Source organism: Engraulis encrasicolus, chromosome 19, assembly GCF_034702125.1.
Source record: "Engraulis encrasicolus isolate BLACKSEA-1 chromosome 19, IST_EnEncr_1.0, whole genome shotgun sequence".
NCBI lineage: Eukaryota > Metazoa > Chordata > Actinopteri > Clupeiformes > Engraulidae > Engraulis > Engraulis encrasicolus.
In genome coordinates this window covers 3330016-3339712 of record NC_085875.1, presented here as the reverse complement: position 1 = coordinate 3339712, position 9697 = coordinate 3330016, and positions in this window count along the sequence as shown.

The window sequence follows — 9697 nt, the reverse complement described above, 5'->3', positions numbered from 1 at the left end:
GATTCCAAACCAATTTCATTTCTGTAGCCTACTGGAAATAGTGGTGCATTTGTGAGTAGGAGAATGAGAAGGGGGCTATCTATGTGTTTGAACCGGAGGGACAGGGTGAGAGAAAGGGAGAAAAGCTGTCACGCTTTTGAATTTCATTATATACAAAATATAGTAAATAGCCTCACTTGTCTGCAATACTACATCACTCAGCATGAAAACATGCTGTGCATGGTTCTCTTACATGATTAATGTAGGCCTATATGTCATTCTGGTCTGGAAACAATGTTTTTTTTAAGCTTACAACAAGCAGGTAATTCATTCAAGTGGATGGAAGGAGATATGGCAGCTAAACTTGTTTTAAACATGGCACCAGTCTTATTTTACACTGCTGGTCAACCTAAGCAAGTATTATGATGTCAGGTGGGTGTTAGTGAGTAGGCTACTAGCTACTTTACTGGATTGCATTGCTTGGCATACTTGGCTAATGTTAGCATGCTAACTAGCGATTTCTCAGATCAAAAGCAAAGCTCTTTTTCCCTCTAATTCCAAACAGTAGCCTCATAACTATTAGGCTTTACATTACCACAAACGGTTTCTGATTAAACCACATACTTCCAAAACACCCTCTGCAACTCCTGCATCATGCAATGACTGGTTTAATGAGAACATAACAATTCTCCACCCAGCAGAGTAGCTTTGCTGTTCTCGCTTGCCCTCTGTCTCTCGAATGAGTCTCCAAATTCAAAATAGATCGCACGCTGTCACTCGTCCCGCCCCCTTTCTCAGGACTGTCTGTTTATTGGTTCACAGACTTCCCAGAGACAGTTGAAAGCGATATTACTATTGGCTGAGGGGCGCTTTGCCGTGAGGAGCGCTTTCGCCACGCTTTGTTGATTGCGACTTCATAAAAAAAACCTCCATATCGCAAAATTACGCATCGGAGAGCGCCATTTCGGCGCCCCTTCTTCACATGCGCTCTAGGCGACCGTCTAGCCGGCCTATGCTTATAACCGGCCCTGCCCACACACAAATTCAAACAAAAACATAAACACAAACACACACTCACGCATGTACACACACACACACAAACACACACACACACACACACACGCACGCACGCACGTGCACACACACACACACACACACACACACACACACACACACACACACACACACACACACACACACACACACACACACACACATATTGTATTCTGCATTTTAAATTACAAATGTGAAAATTATGTGTTTGTGTATTATTATTATTACAGTTTTTCTTGATTGCTTTGACACAGTTGTCACTCCAAAAAGCACATTTTCATACCAGTTCACGCAATGGGCTAACCAGTTAAACTGATTCTCCAAACACAACATCTTTGTTTGCAAAAGGCTACTACGTTTCCAAAATATTTAACATATGCAATAAAAGCAAACTCTGTCTTCAGTCCAATATACAATGCATGGCAGTGTATGAACACTCCCAGTCAGTCATTACACAATGGTTGTAAAAATCCAAAACACGGCTATCATGTTGACACAATTTGCCGTTATTTAACACTGTTGTCAATTACATAACTTTCAAGCCAGTTCCATTGTTGTTTATTTTACTTAGCCACAGACTCTGCTTGATCAGGATCTACTGACTGAGAGAAAGCTGGCCCAGTAAATGCATAAAGATTTGAGTTGTGTGTCTTTTCTTATAATTGTCAGTAGGCTAGGTAGTGGGTCCGTGTAATAATAATGTCTTATTGCAAAGAATTGGATTGCAAATCAGAATGCTTTGATGTAGTTTTTTTGTTTGTTTGTTTGTTTTCCTTTTTTTACAAATGTAATCAAAAATGTACTAATGGCTGATAATGGTATTACAGAAAATATGTGTAAAGTAAAATATGCAGTACGAGAATGCACTTACAACAAATTTGCAAAAGAACTCCATGCCAAGAACAAACAAGAAGACACTGTGTATAAAGACTGACTGCTGAATTAAGATTTTTGAGAAGGAGTGTCAAATAGGTGCTCTGGTGTGTTTTTTAAAGTCAGGAGTAGATTTTTCTGTATGGTTATCAGAGCTTAAACAATGAAATGTGCACTACTTAAATGGCACATGCATTAACTGTTTAGCAAAAACTGTGTTATATGAATGGGAAATATGTCAAGTGAACAAGAATGTGTTCACACATATGCACAACGTTTATTTTGCTTTGCTGAAATAGTGATCATGACGACTTTGTGTGAGTCAGTTTAAAAAATTGTGTTAAAGCGATCAAGAAAAACTGTATTATTATAATTATTATTATTAAATTATGTTAAGGTTGTTAGACTGCACACTATTGATTGTCCTTTAATAACTGTAATGCATCAAATATGTTTATGTATTTGAGTGGTATGATGTATTAGTTCAATCACGATTCTCAAAATCAAATGCATCAATTTGTCTCCATGCATCAACTGGGCTGATCTTTTAGAATTCTGTGAGATGACCATGGTCTCATTCACAAAATATTGGTCATGATTTAGAAATCTGCAGAAGTTCTGAGGGAGTCACATACAAAATCTGACATGAGACACAGTAGACTCTATTGGTGGATCTAGTGGTGGAAAAGGGAGAAAATGGAGGGCGGAAAAGTGTCTTTTGATTGATTTTTAGGTATTTGGTTGTTTATAGTCTGGGGTCATTATAGGTATCCAGTGTGTACACAATGTCAATGTTTGTATTCAAAATGCTTGATTTTGTTTACTTGTATTGTCTCCAGTGAATATTGGCTTACGGAGAACACATAAGTTAATTCGGCAGTTTGTATATTCACAGATTGGACATCAACGTTTGCAAAGGAAAGAAGTAAATATGTAGGTTTCCACCACAGCTATTGCCATGTTACCCACTGTATTGCTTTGTCCTTTCCGTGATAACAACAATTTCATGGGAATCTGTGAGACCAGGTTGACTGCCAGGGCACAAACTCCTCTCAGGTTGTCTGGTCACCTCTTTAACAGTATTTTAGATGTGTTAAATTATAGCACCACTCACCGCTCTGGTATTTTAAGGTGCAGATATGTCATGAAAAAGTTGTGAAAGTTGATTCTTCACCAGCCCCCTCTTCTCCCCAATTAAAGGTCCACCCACCTCTCTGGACATTTATAACACTGCTGCTGCTCTGACTAAACACAGACGTAACACACATGCTGTACACCACCATAGCCTTAGCAGCTATAACCTTCCCAATTATGTGCATAAGCATGTGGCTGACTGCTTTGGCTGGGCCCAGGACAAAGCAATCTAAAAGAGCCCCCCCCCCCCCACACACACACACACACAATACATAGGATGCAATGACGACCCGATTTTGGGCCCCCTCTCTCCCTGGGCCCGGGACAAGTGACCTGTTTGTCCCTCCTTGTCAGCTTCCCTGTGCGTAAGTGTGCCACAATGGCCCCACAAATGTCACCACAATCCATCAAGCATAGTGCTCTGATATGGTGGCATAGTCCATGCAATTTCAAGGCACTCTCTGCATGGCAGGTATTTGGTGGTATTGTGGCTCAAAGCAAAAGGACAATTGTGAGTGTAGTAAGTATAAGGTCAAGAAATGTGAACGTTCAATCTGAATGCTTAAAGAGAGATCATTAAAAGGGACCTACAGAGGATATTAAAAGTGGTCGTGCAGGTTAGTAGTACACATTTACACTATCCATTGTATTTTACTTCGTTGGATAGCCTACCACAAAGGCTTGACAAGGCTTGACATGGCATGACATCGCGTTGGGCACTGGACACCCAAGGGCCTTTCTGTTGAAAGGGAGTCCCCAATGTGACATCATCACTACATTCTGTTTCATTAGTGCACTATCTGAAATTCAGTAGCTAATGTATGCATACATCTTTGTTCTCACTGGAGAACGGGCTTCTCGTGATCATGGTGTTCTCGCAGGAGAGCCGCTGTCCGCGCAGCGCTTTACGTGCCTTACGAGGTCGCTGGACCAACTGTACTCGAGGAGCATATAGGTTAAAAGCAAAATAGCGTATTGGGCAAGGTCGCTGGCCATGGTGCTGAATTTACTGCCGAGCCCAATGTTGGCTACGGTCAAGTGTTTCTTGGGCTTGGGAGTACGGGGCTCCAACTGACGCCTAGTCCCCACACAGCAAACTGCCATGCGGAATCCGCGGAGCAAAATTTCAGATTTTTTTTCAATGTCACACATCTTGAGTGCTTTAAGTACCTATTAATCATCTGTGGCGGTTTACCTGCACCACCACCTTTAAATGCCTTATTCCTTACATTTGTCATCTTGTCTCATTTTAATGTTATGTCACATTGACAAGCTGTTACTATATATCATACGATGCATGTGCTTATTTTGCAATTTAATTATATGCTAATTTATGTATTGCAGGAAGACAACAAGGAGATGGAGAAATCTATTTCTGTCACATGTTAAAAGACTTACTAAATTATACTGTGTGTGTGCTCATTTTGCAATTTAATCATCCTACTGTATGCTGTTTTGTTCATTGCAGGGACAAAAGTATTTTATTGAAAACCCTTCAGAAATGGAGTAACCATGATGTGGGTGTGCTCTGAGTAGGGGATAATAATCGAAATGTATCGATGCATCGATCCTACGGCTGGCGGTTTAATCAAGTCGCATCATATCGTGGGGGCATTCTTAAGTATCGAAATGATCGAATCACTTGCCCCTGTCAAATGCCCTAGCTCCATAACATAATAGAAGTGGAAAAGTAATTGGAAAAAATCGAATCGATTCGAATCACATCGTATCGTGGGTAATTCTTAAGAAATCGATATTGTATCGTATTGTCATGGAGGCTGTGATTTACACCCCTAGCTCTGACGGTCATGCCAAGGAGCTTGGCTCTTTGCTGTAGCAGTCAAAGCATATTTTTGCTTCCCATGAGGCCCGTGTTTGAAGCCAGACTGGGCAGCTCTCCCTCCCCAAGGGACGTAATGTCAGAGAACTGGGGTTGTTTCTTGACATGACCGTGCTTCACTGAGTTTTAACAACAATCACTACCCCTGTCGACTTTTCGTGTAGGCATCTTTTGTTGTGAAGATGATTTGATCACTCAGAAGTACTACCAATAGTTTATGCGATGTTGTTATCACAACAAAACAAATAATAGTTGAACAAATAAAAAATGTTGTTGCATCATGCAAATGTTGTTGCCTGCCTGCAAGCTTGTATAACCATACGTACATGGTCACCACTGGTACTGACCATCCCATAATACTACCATTTCATTTGGCGGAAGTACGTAGAATGGCGCGCAAGGTTAACGTACATGTACCGCTCCTCGGCATTCCCAGCAAACTGCCAATCCTCCATGACCATGAACACATACATACACCACTTATGTTATTTTACTTCAGACATGAAGCTATACCGTTGAAACATGCCAGGGAAAAGATAAAAAAAGCCTTTTACTTGTCTGAGGTAAAAGAAAAACAGTTAGACATAACGAACGTCATACATCTACACACAGTACTTACATCCCCTGGATGGAAAAGGGTTATCTTCAAGAGGGGATTGATGTCACAGTTCCTTAGCTGCAGCTGCCTGCCTTCTTGGGCACACACTCAGTTTGCACTCCATCCCCCGGTAACAGGAGCCAAGAGTGATCAATAATGTCTTTAATTGTAGCCTACTAAACATGTCAATACTTCACCTCTTAAAGGTGTACTGAGTAGGATTGTGGCCAGACTAGATGTTGCATATGCTGCTCATTGATTCTCTGCTGCATATTGGCAGATTTGATCCTTTCATGAATATTTAGGCCTACTAAGTAATAAACTAATATTTACATGTATGACCAAACTACAGTAAGCTTTGTCTATTTCTGGAAATTGATTGATATTGAATCCTTAGGTAGTGCTACTGTAAGTATTTGTTAAAAAAAAATAATTAAAGATATTTTAGAGAATTCCCTGCAGCCGCAGTAGCAGCAGCAGACCTGATCAGATAATGATGGCAGTCCTCTGGTTCAGGACTGGACTGGGGGAGAAATAGGGCCCGGGCACTTTTGGCTTTAAGGGCCCCCTCATAATTAGCGAAAATGCCCGCTATGCCAGATGGCCAGTCCAACCCTGCTCTGGTTCCTCTGGGCCGGATGTGGCCCAGGATTGAGACGGTACCAAACCCAAAGGCAGAGTGGTGATGAGTGGCCAGTCGATCATGCCTCATCATCAGCCAGAGACATGGCAACTCTGTAGAATCATTTCAATCAAAAAGTGGGTGAATATAGCATTACAGCTGTTTTTTAATTGTGTGTGTGTGTGTGTTTTTCTGTTTCTCATCTTGCTACGTATTTCACAAGATACAGTTGTAGTGTGAACACTAAGGGCCAAAACATACCAAGGCGGAACGGAACGGTCGCGGGACGAACGCGGTCTTTCTGCTTAGCTTCGGCCGGTGTGTTTTTCTCTGCCTTTCACAATGACAGCGTCGGCGAGCGTGGCCAGTCCTGTTAAAAAAAACCCCACAGCTAAAGCTAGCGTGCTACTTTGCCATTCATTTGAATGAGACACCGCAGGTCGCCGGGTCGCTCGAGTTCTATTTTCCAAATGCAGCGTGGCGCGGAGCCGGCTCCCGCGCCGCTGACGCCCGACTACTGCCGGTTGGTGTGTAAGGACTGATATGTTTCAATGTATTTTCACCGACACCGGTAAAAAACGCGGCCGCTCCGCAATGCTTTACCGCCCTGGTGTGTAAGACCCCTAAGACTTTGCTTCCTTACAAAAAGGAAACAAATGTGTCACTAAAAGACACACTCATGCACACACATACACACACACACACACACACACACACACACACACACACACACACACACACACACACACACACACACACACACACACACACACACACACACACACACACACACACACACACACACACACACAAGAGCACACATACACACACACACACACACACGAGGACATATACACACACACACACGAGCACACATACACACACACACACACAACTAACACGCGTACAGCAGATGTTCTCAGTTACACACAAGCACACAGTGCTACGAATGAAAGAAAATAATTCAGGCATGCATCCTCCTCAGCACACATACAGAGCACAATGTCACTGTTGCTGACTGACAGGTAACGGTGAAATTCTTTTTCCGCCCACCTCCACTCTCTCTACCCCTCTCTTGTGGTCTTTATTGCTTTGTTTTTCAATGTACTTTGACACCCGCCTCCAAACACACACACACACACACACACACACACACACACACTGACACACACCACACACGCACGCACATTAGTTGTCGCTCTTACGAAGTCAGAATCTGAAGTATCAACACTGCTGACATCTCCATGGCAACTGTACGACAGAAGGCGATTGGTTGGAGGAGGGTGACATTCCATTCCTTTGCCCATCGATGCGTATCGCTCATAAGTGCTTGGAGGATTGGGGCCCCATGCTGCATGGCCTCTCCCACAATGTGGAATATCGACAAATTGAGCTGTGAAACTTTAAATAGCGTGCTTTTAGTTTCACATTTTTGGGTATTATGATCAGAGGTGCATCTTGCCACCAGGCAAGGCAGGCAGACGCTTGGGGCCCCCAAGCCCCTCCATAGTGAATAACAGCCCACATTTTACCACGGTATCGATTTTGGTTCAAATGCTCATTTTTTTGCATTTGCGCTTGGGGCCCCACCGAATCGCCTCTGATTATGATAACAACACTATTACCACTCAGGGCTGCTGACAGCTTTGGCTGGGCCCGGGACAAAGTCATCTGAAAGGGCCCCCCTTCATATACATGCAATGTAACTGGGATTCCATTCTGGGCCCCTCATCTCTCTGGGCCCGGGACCACATATCCCTGTCGGCTGCCCTACTGCTACTACTACTATTACTACTCCGACTACTTCTACTACTACTACTAATAATAATTATGTTTATTAATTTCTATTGTGATATCGCAGTAATACAAAATGTTTGCTTGTGTGCCAAGGTCCATGGCCATAGGATTAATGCCAAGAGCTGGGGAATCGGTAATGAGTTTTCTTGGCCTGTCTGTCTACTGGAGAGGGGTTAGACAAGGGGTGAGAGTTAGACAGACAAGTCTATGAGCGCTCTGCTCTCCCACTTGATGTTTTCCAGCCTACATGACTTTGTACTAGACCAAATTAGAAAATGATGAAGCAATTACAACGGCATGCTCACATGTTTGCACACATCATCAAATGTATCACACACACACACACACACACACACACACACACACACACACACACACACACACACACACACACACACACACACACACACACACACACACACACACACACACACACACACACACACACACACACACACACACAGATAGAGCTCGAATTATGCAAGCCATAGAGTGCATGCCTATAATTAAACATAGGATGAATATAATTTACATTCATTATAACTAAAAGACCTGCTACTATGTCTGCATTTCAAATACACATGTTGTTTATCGCCTTTGACTTGGAAGGACGACACTTCTCAACAGTGCTGGACTGGGTTCAAAAAACCTAGAGGGATTATAATAGATAGAGGGATTATTATATGTAAATAATAGAGGGATTATTTGTTAAATTAGCTCTGAGGCACATTATTCATCACATTTCGGTAGGAAAATCTGTGAACCTTTTTTTGATGACTTTGTTTTGTTTGCTTGCATGTTGTGAATACAGCCGGGTGGGGCATGGGGCTTGGCTGACAGCTTTGGCCTGGCCCAGGACAAATCATCGGAAATCCTGAATGAAGATAAGACACTGGATCAGCACAGATGAGATGCTTTTCTTTTTTAATCAAGTGCACAACATATTAGGTACTGACGTTGGACTCTGATGAAGATGGCTTCCCACTGAAACGTTAGTCCCTAATATGTTGTGCACTTGATCAAAAAGAAAAGCATATCATCTATGCTGCTCCAGTGTCTTCTCTTCATTCAAGATTACCTGTCTCTATCCCACACCAGATGAAAAAACAGAAGCATGTGGAACCCCTTTTTTGTTCATCTGAAAGCCTCTCTCCCAATGCATATGAAATGAGAACCGTTCTGCGGGACTGTGCAGTAGGCTATATTCTCAACTATACATAGGGATATTTACTGTAATGACTACTACTGTTTGGTATGACATTGGTGAGTTTACTCTTTACGTAAACATATTTGTTTGTACAATAGTACCCTCTTGTGGTGATTATACTTCATTTGGCTGGAACAAGCTTTGTATCGTTACATCTAGGTACAATTATAGATGATAAGCTTACATGGAATGCAAATACTCTCGCAAGACACTTAAAGACTCAACAGAGACTTTATTTTCTTAGGATACTGCATCGCTTCGTGACCTTTGCAATTCAGTGTTGGGGTCTTTCTGTTAAAAACACAGACACAGACTAGAAAAGAGTACACAGTAGGTTTCAAAATAACTGGGAAAGTTAAAACTACCAGGCACATTTCTGATGACTACAATGCTAACTTGGCTTTGAAGATATTAGGCGATCCATCCCACCCTTATTCTCCTAGTACCCCCCCACTCAGATAAAGGTTTTTAATCAAATAGAGGACTGACATCCTTTGTGCCAAGAAGCATTCAAGTTAAGTTAAGTTCAGAGAGGTTAACTTTAATATAACACATGTCCAGAATTTTTTGGCCAGTATTTCATTTTCATTTTAA